We start from the raw sequence: 21,518 nt of genomic DNA on the forward strand, positions 1-21,518 counted from the left end.
GCCATTTTCGTTGGGAGAGGTGGTCAGTAAACCCTTTCAGAATTGTTTTACATTCTAGATTGCATTCTTCCAGTAAAACAAGAACAAATCTAGGAATGCCTGCAGATCATGTCCCAACAGAACTTGAGTCAAATCTAGTTTAAAAAGCATTTCTTGAGCTCTTTCTGGGGCAGGTAGGTGGTACAGTGGATAAAGTACTCAGGAAGACCTGAGTTCAAATCCATCCTCAGACACTTCTTCACTTTGTGACAGTGGGCAAATCGTTTACTCCTGTTTGCCTCTGTTTTCTCATCTGTAAAGTAAGCTGCAAAGGAAGAGGCAGACCACTCCAGGGTCCTTGTAAAGAAAAATCTCAAATGAGTTTGCAAAGAGTCAGACATGGTTGAAATCACTAAACAACAACACGCTCCTTTTATGTGACAGGTATTTTACTAAGGGCCAGAGATACAGAGAAAGTCAAAAATAGTCCCTGTCCCCAAGGAGTTCACAATCTAAGGTGGGGTGAAGTGGGGAGACAAGATACAAATAATGATGTGCAAACAATATATGGACAGGGCCAATAGGAGATAATCAGCACAAGAGAGGAATTAATGGAAGGGTGAATAAGGAATGATTTATTGTAGAAGGTGAGATTTTAGCTGGTATTTGAAGGAAGTTAAGAAATCTAAGAAAACATAATTCAAAGGAGATAAAAAGGAAGTAGGCAAAGCCACATTCCTCTTTTGTAATTTATATTTGAGAGTAAAAAAAAAATCAAAAACCAAACCTCTTCTCAGGTCTGTGTCCTGGGCTTTCTCCCTCTCCATGCAATCAGGAGGGCATCATGGAAGGAGCCCAATAGTTGGAGGCACAGCATGTGGGATTGAATCCCCAGCTTTACTGTGCTCTTCCTATGTGACTGTGGACAAGTTGATTAACTTTTATGTAACCCAGCTTGCTCATGTATAAAACAGATTTAATGTGTTGTACCTCATAGCATGCTGGTATGTAATTCAAATATGATAATGGTGATAGAACAGAATCAGCTGTTATTAAAGTACTTAATATCTTTGTATTCATTTTGGGGGGGCAAACCCTTATCTTCTGTCTTGCTATTAATTTTTTTTGAAAATACAAAATTTAATACAAGGACCAAAAATGAAACAATAAGAGTCTGTGATTTTTTTAAAATAAGCTCCAAGAAGTATCAGCAGATGACTCTAAATTGGTAAATGGAGTTTCTTCATTGGAAATTCCCTGTTCCTGTAAAATCATAAATCTGGCCATTCACAAAGCAAATACATACCTTACACATAAAAAATGCTTTTTTTTAAATATACTCAAAATATTTATAACAAGGGTTTTGTTTTTCAAGTTGGGGGAGGTGGGACAAAAAGAATGTGGATCTGAAAATAAAATGTAATTTGAAAAGTATGTTCAGTATAAAATATGCTTCATATTTTACCTTCTTCAAAAGGCACTAAAGTAATCAAATTAATTCTTTATGGATCCAAGAAGATCATGCTCCATGAAAGTAGATGAGCCCTTAGATGGCCCTTATGATCTCATCTGTGCTGGATCTTCTTGCTCCCAAGTGAAGTTCCCTATACACACGTCCTGTGTAATTCACATCCATGCTTTTCTGTAAATCCTTTATAAAGATCCACCCAAAGCACTGAACCTCTTCCTGTGGGTTTTCTTCTATGGGGAAGATACTGATGGAATATTTTTGCCAACCAAGTGTTTCATTCCTGATCCACAAAGCAGCTTGTTATGCCCAAGAAAGCTACAGAATTCAAAAAACAACCATAAAGTATCTATGCCGATTGGATGACAGGGAAGACGAAAATGCAGCTGAAGTTCAATTCATTCTGCCCAAACCACATCCATCAAGTCGCCTTCCTTTCCATCTCCTTTTAGATTTTCCTCTCATCTTCTCCATCTGTTCAACATTCATTTTCATCCATTTCTGTAGGCAATAAAGATGAAGACGAGCCTCTATTCTCAGGTAGAGGATTTCCCAAGTGTCTTTCCTCTAAGAGGGACCGTGGGGACAGCATAAAGCGTGTCTCAAAATATTCCAAGGACTCCCCATCTTCTTTCTCCAGGAATTGGTAGTCTCCAAACCGCATGATGCACCTGCCTGGAAATTCCGTTTTGTTGAGATAGCCAAGTTCTACGTTGCTCACAAGCAAGCTGGTTTTCTTACTCAGGTTTTTAATTTCAAATGAGAGGACTGAACTGTTGAAGCCTCAGGAAATGGCTGCAGAGAGAACAGAATTCTGGAAACTTGTTTGTCTTGACAGATTGGGATTCTGACCAAACTTTACCTCTTCCGTGGATGAGAGCTTTTCTCGTTTGCAAAATTTCAGCCCCTCAAACACCTGATTGTGATCCTGGCCCAGATGATAGACTGTAACATGGAAGCAAGTGAAGGTCTCCTCAGTGTTAGCATCTTCAAAGCTGGCTATGGCAGGCATCAGAGGCAGACCTAGCTCGACCAAGGCCAAGGAGACTAGACTCAGCAAGACTCCGGAGGGCGGCCCCGCTGCAGTTGCCTGAGAATGCGCGGCGCTGGCGGGACTCGCCAAGCTAGGCTGACTGTGCACAGGACCGGCGTGCAGCCACAGAGGGTGGCTTCACCTTCCAACAGGTGTGAACTGGACCTAAGAAGCCAGTGTGTGTCGCGGAGGAGGGAGATGTGCGGGACCCTTGCTATTCATTTTAAGATAGATGAACAGCAAGGGCTAGGCAAGTGGAGTTAGGTGACTTGCCCAGGGTTACATAGTTAAGAAGTATCTGAGGTCAAATTCGAACCCAAGTTCTCTCAGCACCAGGCCTGGCACTCTCCACTGTGCTACCTAGCTAGTGCTGTATTCATTTCTTTATTTCTCCTCCCTTACCCTTCATCTTAAGAAGATAAAGAAGAAAAAGGTTTTCCAACAAAATTCACTGCTTTTTTTTTTCACTTTAAGACAGTTTTGACAGAGAGTAGCAGCTCCATATTGACCCTAACTTAAATCAGGGACTCAAGTCAACTTCACTATACAAGGGAAAGTGGTTCAGATAAGAGAAAAAGGGGAAGAGAAATGCAAGATTTAGGGTATAACTCTGGGTAAATCATGTCCTTTATAGTCCTTTCTAGACTGGACAAGCAAAAATTAGCAGAGGTTACTACAGTTTCTGGGGCAGCAACCCTAGTCATTAGCCCAACTATGGTAGCAACAATAGACAATGATTCCACTCAGTCCTCCCCTTTTTAAAGTAAGACTATCTGCAGAAATAATAGGATCTCTGCAAGTACACAAGACAGACAGACTGAAGGAAAGAGAGAAAGAGAGAGAGAGAGAGAGAGAGAGAGAGAGAGAGAGAGAGAGAGAGAGAGAGAGAGAGAGAGAGTTTGTATTGTGCTCTAAATGTTTGTCCAATTTCAAACTGGGAAACATATTGGCAGAGACATCACATATTATTTAAAGTATTAACAAATAATGCAGTTAATTTTTTTAATGCCATTTAAATTTGGACACATTACTTTGTTATTTTAAAGTAATAGTTTTACTAAATGAAAGCATTATTTCTTTTTTTAATTCTGTGATGCAATACATATGGTCAGTTGTGAATGAATTTGCCAGGCCGCAAATCTCAGTAGAATCGTGGATAAAATAAGCCCCTACAAAAAAAAATTTTTTTATTTTGCAATGGCATCAAAAGTATAGTAAAAGAGAAGGTTATGAAGCAAAGAACTTAGGTGTAACTAGTGGCCATTTCTTTGCTATGTCAAAAGAGCTAACCAAAACTCAAGTAGAAAATAGCAAGCACTGATATAACTATGATTTTTTTTATTTAAAGAAGAATATAACAAAAATGAAAATATGTAAATTAACAAAGAATAAATATCAGATTCTACAAGAGATATTGGCAGAATAGATTTGAATGATAAGTAATCCAATTAAGTTAGATTTGAATATTTTAGAAGCTTAGGATCCCCAAGAGATGAGAAAAGAGAGCAATCAATTATTCCCTCCAGGAAAGTAGCAAGTGGATGATCAAAGCTATCTTGAGTTAAGACTCTCTATTTCATTTGAGCACTGAATTTAGTTTCAAGATCTAGCTCCATCATTTATTAGCTGAGTAGGTGGCACAGTGGATAAAGCACTGGGCCTAAAGTCAGGAAATCTCATCTTCCTGAATTTAAATCTGACCTCAGATATTTGCTAGCTGTCTGACCCTGGCCACATCACTTAACCCTGTTTGCCTTACTCTCCTCATTTGTACAATGAACTGGAGAAGTATATAGCAAATCACTTCAGTGTCTTTGCCAAGAAAACCCCAAATAGGGTTACAAAGAGTCAGACGCAACTTAAATAATTGAACAACCCCTGACAAATCATTTATTCTTGCTGAGTCTCATTTTCTTCTTCTGAATATAAAGAACATCCCTTTGTGCCTTTCCAAGGATAAGAGTATTTCTCCTTGGAAATTACAATCCCAGAATTCTATATGGGTTTCACCAGGTGATTGTCTTAGGAAGCTGCATGGGAGATAACCAGAAGAGACAGGAAAATATTGGGAAAAAATACCAATACAAGTAAGAGAGAAGGAAGAAAGAAGGCAAATTGGGGGGGGGGGGATACTGCAGAGACTTTTCTCCTAATTAATTTCTCCTCCTACATAAGTTTGAAAGAGTGAGATATTTTACCCACAGCAGTAGCAAGTAGCACTATTGCTAGACTTTTCAGTCAAAGTAAGGTTGGGGAAGGAAGCAAGGTGATAGGCAGCCAAGGGTGAGCAGTGCAGATGCAAGGAGTCAATCTTAGGGACCAAAGTCCCTTTGGTCATTTGCCATGTGTGCTAGGTTCAGCACAGCCTGAAATCAGGGTTCTCCTACCACCTCCAACTAGTGACTAAGGTGTTAGAGAAAACAAAAAGTTCATTGTTATTCAGTCATTTCAACATGTCGGAGTCTTTATAACCACATTTGGCATTTTCTTGGCAAAGATAGTGAAGAAGTTTACCATTTCTTTCTCCAGCTCATTTTATAGATGAGGAAACTAAGGAAAACAGGGTTAAAGTGACTTGCCGGAGTCAAACAACTGCTAGGTTAATTAGTCAATTGAGAAGCAGCAGAATTTCTTAGATGTCCTTCCTGTTGTACTGAAGATGCAAGAGGAAGAGAAGGGAAATAGATATGAAACCTGGAGTTTTGGAGGAAAGTTTTTGTAAATGTGAGTATTTCTTACTTACCTTTCTTTCCTGCATAGCTGGGAGTATCCCATAAGTCATGCTCAGAAGTTCCATTCCTTTCCTGGTTCCAAGTAACCACATGAAAGTTTTTATCTTCCTTCCTTTTTCCTTCCTTCCTTCCCTCCTTCCCTCCTTCCTTCCTTCCTTCCTTCCTTCCTTCCTTCCTTCCTTCCTTCCTTCCTTCCTTCCTTCCTTCCTTCCTTCCTTCCTTCCTTCCTTCCTTCCTTCCTTCCTTCCTTCCTTCCTTCCTTTACTGCTTTCCAAAGGAGGGGATTGCAACAATATATGACTCACTACTGAGGGATCAGCACTTTGAGATGAGGACTCCCCCTGTGGCTTACAGAACATGAAGAGTTGATGACTCAGAGGATATATAAAAAGATCTAGTCTCCTCCTCTCTTTTTCTGCTTAGAAATTATAGTTTTGAACTTGCAAATGGATACTAGGGAAGGCATGGCTTATTGCATTTCTCTTCTTATCCCCTCAGTTTATGTATAGTATTGAGCATATGGCATCTGAAGCTCATATCCTGTCTAGTCAAGCCTGAGCCTGAGTTTTGGCTGCCTCTCTGCAATTTTTTCTTTCCTTGAACTTAGGCAAATGAATACCTATCCTGACATCAATGTGTTCAGATTTGGATATGGCATCATGAGTCCAAGAGGCATGGAAGTCCCAGCAAGTAGGAGCTGAATTGTAGCAGAGCTGAGGAGTCCCCAGAAATGGCTCCATCCCTTGTATGGAGTCCAGAAACCAATGAGATAGCTAGCCTGAGGTTGGTCATCTTATTAGCAGACATGAACCTGGAATTGTTGTACAATGCATAGTAGAAGTGAACATTTTTTAAATGTCTAGTTATTAGTCTTACAAACTGACAATTAGGTTTCAGATTCAGCCTCAGAAAACATTGTAATAGTAGTTAGAAACTAAATTACTGACTACCATTTTACACTTGTTTTTGTCAAAAGCACTGTGGAAAGGAAATAAGACTGACAGCTGGTGGGGGAAGGGGCATTTTTCAATCCTCATTTTCCTTTCCCAATAAATATAACAGCACACTTGTCTGTTGTGAATATATTTCCTTTTGTACATAGAAATAAACTACTTGCCTCATTGCCTCAGATACTTGGTTTGTATTGTACTTTGTATTGTACATGGAGTAGTTATTTGAATCTTGTCTCCCCCATTAGACTGTGAGGTTGTTAAGGGCAGAAGACTGTGCTTTTGCCTTTCTTTGCATACTCAACACAGCACAGTCCCAAGAACTTTGTACATGTTTAATATTTAAGTATTTTTAATTATAACAAAATTTTTCCAGATTACACATAATACATTTTTCAATAACTATTTTCTGATATTTTGCAGTCTATGTTCTCTCCCACTCTCCCTTCCCACCCTCAAGAAGACAGCTAATATGCTATAGGTTGTCCCTATCTTATCAAAGAATACATATTTCCATGTCTGTCAATTGCAAAAAAAGACACATAATGCTTTCACGAGAGAAAAATTCATGGAGGAAATAAAGAATGGTATGTTTTGATTTGTATTCAGACTCCATCTGTTCCTTACTTATGTTTTTAATAATAAATGTTTGTTGACTAATTGACTGAGTACTTCTTTACTCCCTCCTTGGAGAAACTCTTGAATAATCCATAACTATATATAAGGTTGTTCCTTGAGGTGCCAGATTGGGTTCTTAACAATTTGACAATTGTAACACATCCCTTTCATTCATTATTAGCCAAGCTCCCAAGGTCTGAACTGGATTCAAACCACATACCTGTGTATAGGACAGAGGCAGGATATAGTACCCCAACTCTTGTGGACACAGCAATAGTTTCTCAGGATTAAGCATGTACTTTTTTAATAAGCTCTCTCCCTCTTTTTTGGTAGTGTGTGTGTGTGTGTGTTTCTGTGTGTTTCTGTGTGTGTGTGTGTGTGTGTGTGTGTGTGTGTGTGTGTGTGTGTAAAACTCTGGCTTTGAAGGAGGAAAGTTGGAGAACACAAGGATTCCTGGGAAATAGCACTGGAAATCCCAAACAGGTTCTAGGAATCTGTAAATAACATTAGAGGAATGTTAAATGTAATATAGGGATATATGAATCCCTTGCCAGAATTTTAATGAGGAAAGTACTTTGTAAACCTAAGAGCCATTTAAAAGGTAAGTTATGATTTATATCTTCTCTGGCAGGAGCACTATTTGGCAGCACCTCCTTAGAAAATTATCTGGATTACTATATATACGTAAATACATTACTATATATACTTAGGACTTTGAGTTGGAAGGAATACAAGAACTCCCCTAGCCCACACTGCCTTGTGATAAGAGATGAGGAAATGAATAAAATTATTTCCTTTAAAATGTTTAAAAATACATATGCTTAACTGTCCTTCCTCCCTGTTGCTACAAAATAGTGGTTTCAATATTTTAACGAACATCCTTTTCAAGTTACTGTGAGAAAACCCTTTATAAACTGAAATATTCCATGTGATATTAATGTGTTATTATCATTATTGCTGTCATCATCACAATCATGCTCACTGCCCCAAGGTATATATGCTGTCAGGAACCCAGTCACTAACTTTGACTCAACCGGGGTAGGCAGAGAACATAGGCTGTGAAGGAAGTGAGACTCAGCACACATCCAGGGTGGATAGTAGGTCCAGGGGATTCCAGCACTTAGAGATGGAAGAGATCTGAGAAATCATCAAATCCAACATCTTCATTTAAGAGAAGAGAAAACCAACCTCAAAAAAGGAAATTAAAAAAAATGCAAGATAACACAGCAAGTCCATGGCAGAGATGGAAAATGAATCCAGACTTCAGTAAGGTCAACCTTCTTTCATTAGTCTTGGCTCCATAAACTCACATTAATACAACTAAATAGGGGTCCTACCCCAAATCTTCATTCATACTTTGCCCATGGCAACCTGGAGTTATAGCACCTATTTCTCAGAATATTTATAAAAAGATACATCAAAACATATAAGATGTTGGAGGTCTCCTTTGCAAAATTTTGCTCAGAGTTTAGACTTATGCTACAGGTCAAAATTTACTTCTTTGGATGAGACCTGGCAGGACCAAAATTGCAAACAACCCTTGAAGGGAACAAAAATATTTTTCAGTTTAAACTGAATGAAAAAGGAGATAAGAATTTTAAATAACCATTCATCAGCCTGGTTCTTCCCTGTCAAGGACAGGAAAAAGCTGTGCTGGAGAGAAACATTCTTTTGACAGACAATTACATTGCCTTCATTTCGCACAGACTGTCATTGCCCCAATACCCTTCCACTCTGAACACTAGCTGCCTTCTGGACTCCATGCATTCACACAGACTGTCTCCCGCACCTGGAAGGGACACTCTCCTTAACTTTGTCTTCTAGATTTCTTTTCTTCTTTTGGATTTCATTATTGATGTTGCCTCATCCATGAAAGCTTCTTTAATTTGGCAACCCCCTACCATATTTCCACCCCCACTTCAATCAATTGTATAGCTCTAAGATCCCAAAACATAGCTCTAAAGGTGGGGAAAATGGCATTAGAAGGTGAGATACTATATAACACCTTCATTGCCACCAATCCCCATTCTGGAATTCCCCAACCCCAAAAAAGGAAGCATATTTAATATACAACACAGATATGGTTTTTACTATTTACCAAAAAAAGAAACCTAGGAAGCCATCTTTAAGACTGCCATACCACTGAAAGCTGGAGAACTACCACACTAATTACCCCAGCCTGGACACAGGATTTGAGATTTGTCTCTATTCAGTTGTAAATAATATCTTAAATTAAGTGCTTTTTTGGACATGTGAGTCTTATGTGTTTTTTTTCTTTCTTCCTGCTGTGGACACTGGGTTATCACAAATACCTCCTGTAGAGACATTTGTTACTAAGTGAATAAAAATAGGTAGAAGAAATGAATGTTTTATTTTCTTTTTTTAAACTCAGACTCAATTCAATTGCCTAACTTGGCCTCCCATTCACTTCTTCAAAATTTCAAAGCAGCCATGAGTTGGAGAGGTGGTTTAGGGTTAGTAGAAGACCAAGTTAGCTAGAGACCAAAGCGGAAGCTAAGGAAGTCAAAGTTTAGAAAGAAAGATCCAGGAAGATACCATCAGTTAGTCAGGCACATAGACAAGGGTTCGTGCAGTGATTCAGAAGTTAATTTAGTATCCAAAGTGATCCTAAAGGCAAGAATGGTATGAGTTTCTAAAGGCAGGCTGAGAACTCAGATTCTTATATTCAGCCCATTGCTTTCTGCTACTATCTAGAACCAATTCACAAAGCAATTTTGCTTCTTTTATGGCATCTTTCATCTTTGTGGATCTGAGAGAATCGTTTCATGTTCTCTAGAGTTTGGGAGCCCCTATTCCAATAAGAGACTCCCATCAGCAGACCTGACTGAGAGCTCCACACGGCTGTCTGTGCTTTCAGAGTTCTGAAGTCTTTTCAGAGGAGGGAATCATAGAATCACAAAGAGGAGACTCTAGAGGTCATCTACTCCAACTACCTCACATTGCAGATGCAGAAAATGAGATTCAAAGAATTCATAACATGTTCAAAGTCACAAAGCAAATAAGTATCAGAGCCAGGCATTGAACTGAGAAGAAATGAAGATTGTTTGGAAAACTTCAGACTCTTTAAGAAAGCCAGGAATTTAATTTGGAGCTGGGAAAATTTCAGAAGGCTTAAAAAAAAGAAAAGAAAGAAAAACTTGAGCTAAAGGAGAAAGTCTTCATCTTAAGGAGTCAGTGAAATATAATAAAAAGCACTTCTATTGTCATTTTTCAGTGGCTTCCAACTCTTTGTACCCCATTTGAGATTTTCTTGGCAAACATACTAGAGTAGTTTACCATTTCCTTTTCTAGCTCATTTTACAGATGAAGAAACTGAGGCAAACAAGGTTAAGTGATTTGTCCCACAGTTGATGAGTGTCTGAAGCCAAATTTTAATTTGGAAAGATGAATCTTCCTAATCTAAATTTGGAACTCTATCCATTGACCACCTAGCTGCCCAATAAATAAAGAACTCTAGATAAGATCAAATCCCAACTCTGGCCATTGCTATCTGTTTGACCTTGGTCAAGCCACTTAACCTCCTAAAATCTCAGTTTCTTCATGTGTAAAATGAGAGTGTTTTGAACCAGATGACCTCTCAGGTTTTTTCTAATCCAGATTTTTTATTTTATGATGAAAAGACTTCATTCCTAATGAGCCAAAGGATTGGTAAAAAAAGGAGCTCAAGAGAAGGGAAAAGCAGTTGGCAAGATAGGTAAGTAAGATAAGGTAAGGAAAGCAAATTGATAAAAATAAGTTGGTAAGTTTTTCTAAAATGAAAAAAATGAGGTTATAAAATAATTTCTCAAGTTCAGGAAGGAGAAAGATAAATTGGAAGTGGTTGCCAAGTTATTGAGGTAATTTTTAAAACTTTAAAGTTTTTAATGACACTGCTAGAAAGTCAGTTGTAAATTTCTACCTATAACCACCCAGATAGCAGAGGGATTAGTGACAACAGAGGAAGAATTGCAGTTGAGTAATCCAGTCCACTGGAAATATTTTTTTTTCAAAGATCCAGTGATAAAAATCAATGCCCTCAAACAAACAAACAGCATACACAAATGGACAAAATTTAGTCAATAAAAGCAAGGCTATATAACTCAAGGAGACAAATTTGACCTAATTGGTATCAGAGACGTGGTGGCATAAAACTCATATCTGATATAGCTATAGATAACTATACTTTAATCTAAAGAAACATGATAAATAAAAGAGGAAAGAGAATAAGATAGTGTTGTATATTAAGGAGATAAAATATGTGCAAATCTAGGAGGCAGAGAGAGGAAACAGTGACTATTTGGTAAAAGATCAATGGAGAGAGAAAGTGATTTTGCTATTGTAGTAGACTATGGATCAAACAGAAAGGAAATCAATGAAGCAATTGAGAAATATCATAAGCCTGGCAGAGGCATGATATAGTAATGATGGGGGACTTTGAATACCCAGACATCTGCCGAAGCTCTCTTTACCAAAAGAAGAATGGCTAGTAATTTATTGACTTGCTTAGATGATCATCTTATCTTTCAAAAGGTAGAGGAAGCAATAAAGTGAGTCTTATTCTGAATTTGATTTTCACTAAATGGAAGACACTGGGTTATTGAGGTGGAAAGGATGGCAACCATAGAGGAAAGTGACCATTAAATCTTAGAATGTATCATAGGGTTGAAAGCAGAGTAAAATCTGACTTGCATCTTAGATTTGGGGAGACCTTTCAAAGAGTTCAGAAGAAGGAAGGATCCCCAAAGACATATTGAATTTTATTATTGAACAGAACTATCCTTAGGGTCAGGAAAACCTTATTTCAAGGCCTACATTTGATACATATTAACTGTCAGACCATGAGAGAGCCATTTTATCCCTCAGTGAGAAATTACAAAAGATGGAAGAAAGAGTAAGTGACAGTGTCAGCTAGGTGGCTCAGTGGATAGAGAGCCAGACCTGGAGATGGGAGATCCAGTGTTCAAATCTGACCTCAGACACTTTCTGGTTGTGTGATCCTGAGCAATTAACCCCAATTGAGCTAGCCTTTACCACTCTTCTGCCTTGGAACCATGCTTACTACCAATTCTAAGATGGAAGGCAAGCTTATTTTTTTATTTAAAAATTTTAAGAGTAATATAGACAGAGGAGGAGTACAAAAGTGTGGCAAGGTCCTTTAAACATGATATCAAAAATGCTTCAGCTCACAATGAGCTAAGGCTGATGAAGAAATTTAGGAGCAATAAAAGAATTGTTTTGGCTATATTAGCAAGAAGAGGACTGTCATAGACATGGGTTGTGGCTCTAGGGAATAGGTATGATTGAAAATGAAGAGGAGAAACTAATTTCTGCTTATTTTGCTTCAATTTTCTCAGACAAGGAAATTGACCTTTGCATGGGAAATGGCAAAATAAAATGATACCCAATGTAAATAAGAAGAGGGTAAGATAATTTCCTTTAATGAATTCAAGTCACCTGGCCCACAAGAAATACTTGCTTAGGTACCAAAAGAATTGTAGCAAATATGATCATTGAACTTTTATCAGTGATATTTGAAATGTAGTGGGGAACTGGCAATGTGCCAAAGGACTGGAGACAGGAAAATGTAATCCAATTTTCATAAAATGAGAGAACAGAATCTGTAAACACTTCCTGTATATTGAGGTTGAGATGTTTATGGACCATAGAGTTCAAAGTATCTCATAGAAAATTAGTGATGCAAGACTAGAGCTTAGAAAAAAGTCTAGGATTGGGGGGAGTTATCTGCACAGAAGTCACAGATGAAGCCATAAAAATTTATGTCACCATTTGAGATATTATAGAGATATAGAAAAAGGAGAAAAAACCAGGATGGAGCCTTGCATACATTAAGAATTAGAGAATAGGAGAAAGGGAAAGTGTTCAGGTAGGAGTAGGAACCCAAGTGAATGTCACTAAAATCCAGAGAATATTTTATAATCATAGAATATGGGCTAAAAGGACCAAAACTAGACATTGGTCAACATTATTAACCTGACTTTAGAAAACAGTCAAGAAGGATGAGGATTTTGAAAAGCTCATTACATTATTGACAACTTTGGAGAAATAAGTTGATTTGAATGATGAAGTCAGAAACCAGAATGCAGCTAGGATCATAGATCCAGAGCTAGAAGGGACTTTACAGTTTCTCTTGCTCAACCTTCTTTGCAAATGAGAAAGTGAAGTTCATTGAGCACGTCTTGCCCAAAGCCATATGGGTAGTCAAGAGTCTGATGTTTCCATAAATCAAATTTTACTTGCTCCCACTTGCTATGAACTGGCAAGATTTTATTTTAATGCTGTAGAAGCATCACTTCCAGTCTACAAGCTTGTCGATCCATTTTGCATCACCAACAAAAGGAAGCAAGAATACATAACAGAAAATATTTCCATTGATTGGTTATATGTAATTATGCTTTAGAATATTGAAAGGACACTGAAAGCTAATGCTTGAGGGATGCTACTTCTTTTACTTCTGGAAACATTCACCATGAACAAGTCCACAAGTATCACCAAAAGTCCTTGAAATGGTTAACTCCATTGGTAAGCACCATTTGAAAACCATCCTTCATTAAAAGGTAAACTTGATATTTAGAATCTGAGCTTGAAAATTAATTTTTTAAATGGAACTCATATTACTTGGAACCCTGAAATTAAGAAATTTTCAGTGGACTATTCTTTGCTCAAGGTCATGACTACATCAGTCAGCTATTTGCAAATGCATGTCATGTTACCAGCCTCCTGACAAAGAGGTAATAGACTCAAGGAGAAGAAGGAGACATACATTTTCAGACACAAACAACAGTGATGCCAAAAAAAAGAAGAAAAAAAAAGTTATCAAAACTTTAAAAAAAGACCAAATACATAGGAGAGAATGGTTCAGAAGGTATCACAGAAGAGCAGGACAGCTTTAAAATGAGAAGCCTGCTGAGTTCATTAGCAATGTTTCCCACCCCCAATAAGAATAAAAACAATTTATTCCCCTCTGTTTATTCAAATGTTATTGGGTAGAGATGAAAAAGAGTATGTACCAAAGATCTATGACTAGATCTCCTCCTTACAACTTTGAGAGCCAGAAGAGAAGTAAAATATACTTCTACATCAAATGGTTAGAGTTTAAATTTGTCCAAACTGAAATATAAAGACCATATTTATCTGCATTAGCACATTAATATAACCTACACAAATCCTAACAGCATTTTTACTGGTACTGTGGCAAAATAATCTATTTGATCTTGGCAATAAAGTAAAGCCTTCAAAACTGGAAAATGATATCTAGTTAAAATAAGAAATTGCCATTTAAAAATTTTATATGTATAGTTTACTGTCTACATGTAAGCTAGCCATTAAGCCACAATTATCTACCACATTGGGAAAATATTGAACTTAAAATTTAAAACAGTTTTCATAGAAGAAAATTTCCACAGTAAAAGTTATTCTAGAACCAGGACTAGAGATAAGAGGTCCTGAGTTCAAATTTGAACTCCGGCACTTTCTAGTCGTGTTACCCTGGGCAAGTCACTTAATCCCACATTGCCTACCTTTTCCCACTCTTCTGCCTTGGAATCAATACATGGCATTGAAAGAAAGATTTTTTTAAGTTATTCTGAGGAACAAAAACAAAACTATCTATAGATAGGATGGAATGAACCATAGATTTCCAAAAGTATGAGCTGATACATACCTATGTGTGTATAAGGGGTACTCTATGGGCATTTTTAAAAGTTCTTCATGGATACAAATGAGGCAGAAAGTGAAAACAGCTCTTTCCAGAATGTCAGATCAAAAAGTTCTCCTGATATCACTTTTATAACATAATCATCTTCATCACAAAGGACTATCTACTTGAACACTAAGTTAAATACTATAAGATTTCATTTTGGGGAAGAAACCCTTCTCAATGTTATCATGAAGAGACAAGGTTAAATACGATCAGAAAAAAAATTGACTAAGTTCTTACTAAGAGAAATGCATTTACACATTTGTTATATGGACTACAGATACATGTTTTCATATTCAATCTTTTCTTATATTCAAAATAAGTTCGCAAAAAGAGAGGGGATACAGCTATCAATTATGGAGATAATCAAAAAACAAAGTGCCTGAATCAATTCTTCCTTCTTTAAAAAAAAATTGATGAGCTTCCTGATGATGGGCTAGTAATATAATTTTCATTGGGAGTCAGGAAATCTAGATTCAGTCTTACTAGCTTTTCCATTAGGGACAAGTCCTTTAACTTCTCATAAGCTGTAGCATTGGGGAGAGGATAGAAAAATCGACGAGGAATATAGGAAGAAAGAAGTTAGAAAGACATTTATGAAGAGGTGATGTGTCCTAGTAGAAAGGGTACTGGACTCAGAGTCAAGATGTCCAGTTTGGGAACCCACAGACAATTGGGTGGCTGGGCAAATTTTTTTTAACCTGTCAGAGTGTCAGTTTCCTCATCAGCAATATGGGGATAATAATGATTGTACTACCTATCTCACAGGATTGTTTTGAAGAAAGCATTATCTAAGTCACCATTCATGCTAGTGTGTCTAACAGCACATGCTAGACAGTAGCACCAAGGGAAGGCAAGGACTTACAAAAGAAAAGCTGCACGAAATCAAAAGTAATGTAAAGGGAAAATGAGCTATTAGATACAGATTAAAGCTCCCAGAATTCTATGGGGAAAACAACTACGTTCACTCATTTGTGACAAGTGTTTGCCTCAGTCTATAGGGGAATCTTTTCCTAGGTGGGCTGATGAGAAACAATGGGACCAGATGACTCATTTTGTAGAAATGAACTTTGCAGATAGCTTCACTGCCATGAATTTGATCCATGAAGTAGGGATACCTCCTCTCAAAGGAAACATGCCAGATGTTACAGAGCAATTTGCTGAACCAGTATAATGTCTTAGACTGACAATAAACTTGAAGGTGAAAAAGGAAATTATATCCCATCACAGATTAGGTACTGAAAAGTGCTAGAACTCCAGGAGGCTACATACACTAAATGATGGAAATTTTTATATAAATATATATATATATATATATATATATATAATTTCTATTAATGGGTCTCAGTAGTCATCAGAAGGGTTTAACAAATATTTACAAATTGATGATTGATCTAGAAGAAATGAGGTAATATAATGGATAGAGCCCTGGGTCTGGAGTCAGGAAGAGTTAAAATTCAACCTCAAACACTTCCTAGTTGTGTTATCCTTGACAAATCATTTAATCCTGTTTGCTTCAGTTTTCTCATTTGTGAAATGGGCTGGAGAAGAAAATGGGAAACAAGTAGCTTTGCCAAGAAAACCTCAATGGGGTCACAAAGAGTTGGGCATGACTGAACAACAACAGAAGAATACCGGTATGGTGCATAGGATGGTGAATTGGACTTGGAGTCGTAAGGACCACCCTTTGTATCCTATCTGAAATTAGCTTGTGATTCTGGAAAAGTCACTTAACCTCCTTGAGCCTCAGTTTCCTCATCTATAAATTAGGGATAATAACATTTACCCTACAGGGTTGTTAATAGGGCAGATGAGGTTACCTATATAAAGTGCTTGGCAAACTTTAAAGCTCTAAATAAATATAAGGTGTTATGATGAGATATAATTGATTTGAGTATATAGAGCATTTACACCCAAATAGAGATGCACTTTGGACCTTGGAAGCCATATAGTACCATCTCCCTGTGCCTTGCATGTTTGCGGGGTGAAGGGGGCAAGAACAAGTGATTTCACTGCTATATATGAACTCCCAGGGGAGAAACTTCTCAGCCTGCGTAGCTGCTCTTAAATTGAAAGGATTTTAGAGCTGCTGGGAGCAGGGAGACATTAAAGTTAATTATCCAATTTTACCCAGCCAGAATGAGTCAGAGGCAGGATTTGAACCACATTTCTCCTGACTGGAAAACCAAATCTCTATCCTTATTTACAGGGTGACTTCTCCCTTGTCTGACATATATAGCAGGTGACTAATAAAGAAAGACCTGTTGAATTTTAATTGGAAAGCCAATTTTTGGTTGGTTTGCAAATACTAGCAACAGTTCAGTGACCTGAAGTTATCACATCATCCTGATCATAATCAATATTCTACTACTTTCCCCACATTGTTAGACCCACATATCTCAGTTTATATCTTGTTCAACTTGAAAAATTGTGCAATAGTAGTGGTGGCCTAGCCTGAATATAACCTGGAAAGAAAAATCTGTTATCTCTTAATACCTAGATAAGACAGAAAACATATTTACATAACCTCTGTATCCCGGGGCACTTTGCAAATATTATCCAGCTGACCTCCATTTCACTGTACTCCACAATGATAAAATAGGACTGTTTGCACTCTCCTTGATATAGAAAACCCAGATTTAGCACAACTGTTTAAGATTATATTCCCATATTTGGAATCAAGAGACATGAGTTCAAGTCTCTCTTGGGTCTATTACTAGCTTAATAATAGCTTCTCAAGGTCTGTTTTCTCACTTGCAAAATAGAGAGAATAATACTTACACTAAGCATGGTGAGGAAGTAAAAAGGACACTAGATTTGAAGACAGAATTCAGGGTTTACTTCTGCTTCCCACTACCTGTAGGAGCCTGGGCCAGTCCCTTTTGGATCTCAGTTTCCTCCTTTGCAAAATGAAGGATTTGGACCACAAGAACTATAAGCTCTCTTCTAGTTCTAGATCTAAGAAATCTAAGAAAGTTTCCTTAAAGCCTATATAAATATATCATATTAGCTAAACCACTCATCCATGATCTCTCACCCACCCAAGTGCTGGCAAAACCTGGGTAAATAATCCAAGAGCTACTGAGATCTGATGCCTTTGATGTCCTAAGTAGAGCCCATTGAGGATTGCATTATACCCTATATTTACTCCACAAGTGACAAGATATTCTACCACTTCCTGCTTATTTAAAAAAAATCCTTTTTATTGTGATCTTAACAATATTCTTAGGTGGCACAGTAGAGAGAGCAGCAGGCTGGAGTCAGGAAGACCTGAGTTCAAATTCAGCCTCAGATACTAGTTGCCTGGACAAATCACTTTGCCTTTGTTTACCTTAGTTTCCTCATCCATAAATTAAGATGGAGAAAGAAAATGGCAAGTCATTCCACTGTCTTTGCTATAAAACCCCAAATGAGGTCCCAAAGAGTTGGACACGACTGGAAAATGATTGAATAATCACAAATAACAACATATTTATTTCTTGTTAAAGCAAGCACAAGACATTCAATTAAGAGGACAAATATTCATTCTACATCTGCTGCCCAACCAGATGCTGCCTGTTACCTCTTCAGCTTTCATTTTCTTTCCTTTTGGTAGCAGTTGATAATCTTATAAAGTTCTACCCAGTAGAGCAATTTTCCATTGATTTCCCTACTGTGAGGTACCCTGACCTTCTGGGTTATCACTCGCCCTCAGCATCAGCAGACTTATTCCTCCCTCTCTTCTGGATACCTCAATAACTACACCTTATCTTTTCTTCCTTTTTCTATAAATGCTACTAACTAAACAGTTAGATCCTAATGCAGAGAAAAAAACACAACACAAATGAATAAGAGAATCACAGAATATTATATGAGTCATAGGGGAGGGGGAGATAATTATTTCCTGGAGATGGCCTTAAGGAAGACATCAAGGAAACAATTATTTGAACTGGACTTTGAAATAGTTTTGCAGTCGTCCTATCATCTGACTCTTTGAGACCCCATTTGTGATTTTCTAGGAAAAGATACTGTAGGAATTGACTCTTCGAGACCCCACTTGTGATTTTCTAGGAAAAGATACTGTAGGGATTTGCCATTTCCTTATCCAGCTCATTTTACAGATAAGAAAACTGAGGCAAACATGGTTAAGGTTCAAGGTCACATAGCTAGCAAGTATCTGAAGCCAGATTTGAAAGCAAGAAGATGAGTCTTCCTCACTTCGGGCTCAGCACTCTATCCACTGGGCTGGTTGTCTACTTGCCTTAGGAAAACCCACACAAAGGTAAAGAGTGCCCTTCCCATGCAAGTTGGTAATTCAGTGTGTTTGGAGGGCAAAGAATTGACCAGTTTAACTGTAACAAAGAGTAAACAGAAGAGAGTGATGTAAAAGGGAGGGTAGTGCCACATTAAATATATTTGTGAAAGCTGTCCCAGCAGAGCAATCTGAACTTTATTCGGCACACAAGGAGACACTACTGGAGGTTTTTGAGCAAGTGGGTAGCCTTGCTAGAATGATGGCAGTCAAGATGAAGGTTGTATTATTAGAAGAGAAAGAGAGTAAAAGGGCTAGAAGGAAATGTGAGGACTCCTATATGGCTATGATGCCATGTTTGATTAATGTACCTACATACCATAAAGTTCCTATGGGCCAATCAGCTTCACTTAGGCAAGGAATGCGATGCTTGCCTGATTACAATCAGCGTAGCAAACTGAATGGACAAGGATGCAATGGTTAAAGAAGAAGAAGAACTTACTTTCCTCATCACTATGTCTGAGATGAATGAGAAGAGGGGAAGGGACTCCCCTCTCATTGGCTACCCCTAAAGTCCCTTCCTCTTGGCCCCTGTAAATCTGCAGGGTAACCAGCAGGTAGAAGGGAGAGCCCCAGAGTTCTGTGCACTCAGCCACTCCATATGCCTGTGCCACTGCCCTTTCTAACCCAACAGACTGGCGGACTTGGGAGCTACACGTTTGCATTCCTAAGAGCAATAAAGTGCCTGGCTTGTGATCTGTTGAGCCTTTATGTTCCTTCTTAATACCATACTCATGTTCTCCTCCCAAGAAGGTATTTCAAGAATCCGTGCAGAGGGGGAGTAAGGAGATGTACTGGTTTGGCCATAGTGGAAATAGAGGGCAAAGTAAAATCAACGGGACTTGTAATGGAATGTGTAAGCTAACCTCTAGATTACCACTACAGGAGACTGGGCCCATGGTGGTGTCAGAGGCAGAAATAGTGAAACTACGATGAGGTTGGGGAGGGGAAGAGGAAGAGCACAGGATGAATGATTAGCTTCTTTGATAGATAAGCTAAACTTCAAGGGCTGGTAAGCTATCCAGGGAGGAATGTTTTATGGATTTGTATATCATTTGCTTGGAAGTAGCCCTGGGTCTGGAGTCAGAAAGAACTGAGTTCAAATCCAGTCCTGGACACTCACTAGCTGGGTGACCCTAGGCAAGTCACCTAACCCGGGTTTGCCTTAATTGACTGGAGATGGACACATTAAATCACTGTAGTATCTTTGCCAAGAAAGTGCCATGGATAATATTGGCATGATACAGTCAATGGGGTCATGAAGAGTTGGTCATGATTAAACTACTGGACCACAACAGTGACATCATATCATTTGCTTAAAAGTAGTAGTTAGGCATGGAAATAGGTTCCGATCAAGGACAAATGTATTTACTCAGTGGAACTGCATGTCAGCTATGGGAAGGGTGAGGAGAGGGAAAGGAGGGAGAGAATATGATTCTTATAACCAAGAAATAATGTTCTAAATTGACTAAAAAATAATAAAATATTTTTTAAAAGTAATAGTTGGGGGGCAGCTGGGTAGCTCAGTGGATTGAGAGCTGGGCCCAGAGATGGAAGGTCCTAGGTTCAAATCTGACCTCAGACACTTCCCAATGTGTGACCCTGGGCAAGTCACTTAACTCCCATTACCTAGCCCTTACCACTCTTCTGCCTTGGAACCAATACACAGTATTGATTTCAAGATGGAAGGTGAGGGTTTTTTAAAAAAAGAAGTAATAGATAGATCAATGACACAAGTAAAACCCAGTGGAATTGCTCACTGGCTCCGGGGCGGGGGGGGGGGAGGATGGGGGGATAGGGGAGGAGGGGAGGGAAAGAACATGACCCATGTAACTATGGAAAAATATTCTAAATTAATTTATTAAATAAATTTTTTCAATTAAAAATAATAAAATGAAGGGAATACATTTTTTTAAAAAAGTAAAGAGGGGGGAAATCATATAATTTGAGTTAAGGTATTATCACTTGATTTTTTCTCCTTATTGAATAAAAGAGTCTAATATCATTTCAGGAAAAAAAGGTAGTAGTTAAAGCCACAAGACTGAATCAGATTTCTGAGACAAGATAGAAAGAGAAGAGACCAACAAATGAAGGAAATATAAAAGAACCACTGAGAGATGGAAAACTAGGAGACTACTGAAGTAGAATATTTTTTTTTAAGTATTCATCAGTTCTGGAGTCAGAAGGACCTGAGTTCAAATCTGAATTCAGACACCTCCTAGCTGTGTAACCCTGGGCAAGTCACTTAACCTTAATTGCCCATCCCTTACTGCTCTGTTGCTTTAGAATCAATACTTAGTATCATTTCTAAGACAGAAGGTAAGGGTTTTTAAGAAGTATTCAGTAGAGTGGTCAAAGTTATATTCAAAGCAGTATCATGTCAAAAAACAAATTTGTTAGTCATCCACTATGTCAGTGATGTAGTTTAGTGTTCTAAGTGGTGTAGATTTAAAGAAAGGCAAATAGTATCTGTTCTCAAGGAGGTCTCAGTCTAATGGAGGAGACAACATTCAAACAACTACATAGAAATAACAAGATATTTATAGGACAAAGTAGAGCTACATCTCAAAGAGACCCACTAGCATTAAGGGATATTAGGAAAGGTTTCTTATAGAATTTTGGATTACCTGAATCAAAGAGATCAAGAAGTATGAGTGAAAAAAAAACCAATGAGATTTGATGAGAAGAATGGAAATGTAGCTTTTGTATATTAATCAGAATAGAAGCCAG

At 38.0% G+C, this 21,518-nt stretch overlaps 1 pseudogene; it reads right to left on the minus strand.

The window, feature by feature from the left end:
- Positions 1 to 1,529: 1,529 nt before the first annotated feature.
- LOC100618364 (TRAF-interacting protein with FHA domain-containing protein A-like) lies at positions 1,530 to 19,453 on the minus strand (annotated as a pseudogene).
- Positions 19,454 to 21,518: the final 2,065 nt, after the last annotated feature.

The sequence above is a fragment of the Monodelphis domestica genome, chromosome 3 (assembly GCF_027887165.1).
Source record: "Monodelphis domestica isolate mMonDom1 chromosome 3, mMonDom1.pri, whole genome shotgun sequence".
In the NCBI taxonomy this organism is placed as follows: Eukaryota; Metazoa; Chordata; class Mammalia; order Didelphimorphia; family Didelphidae; genus Monodelphis; species Monodelphis domestica.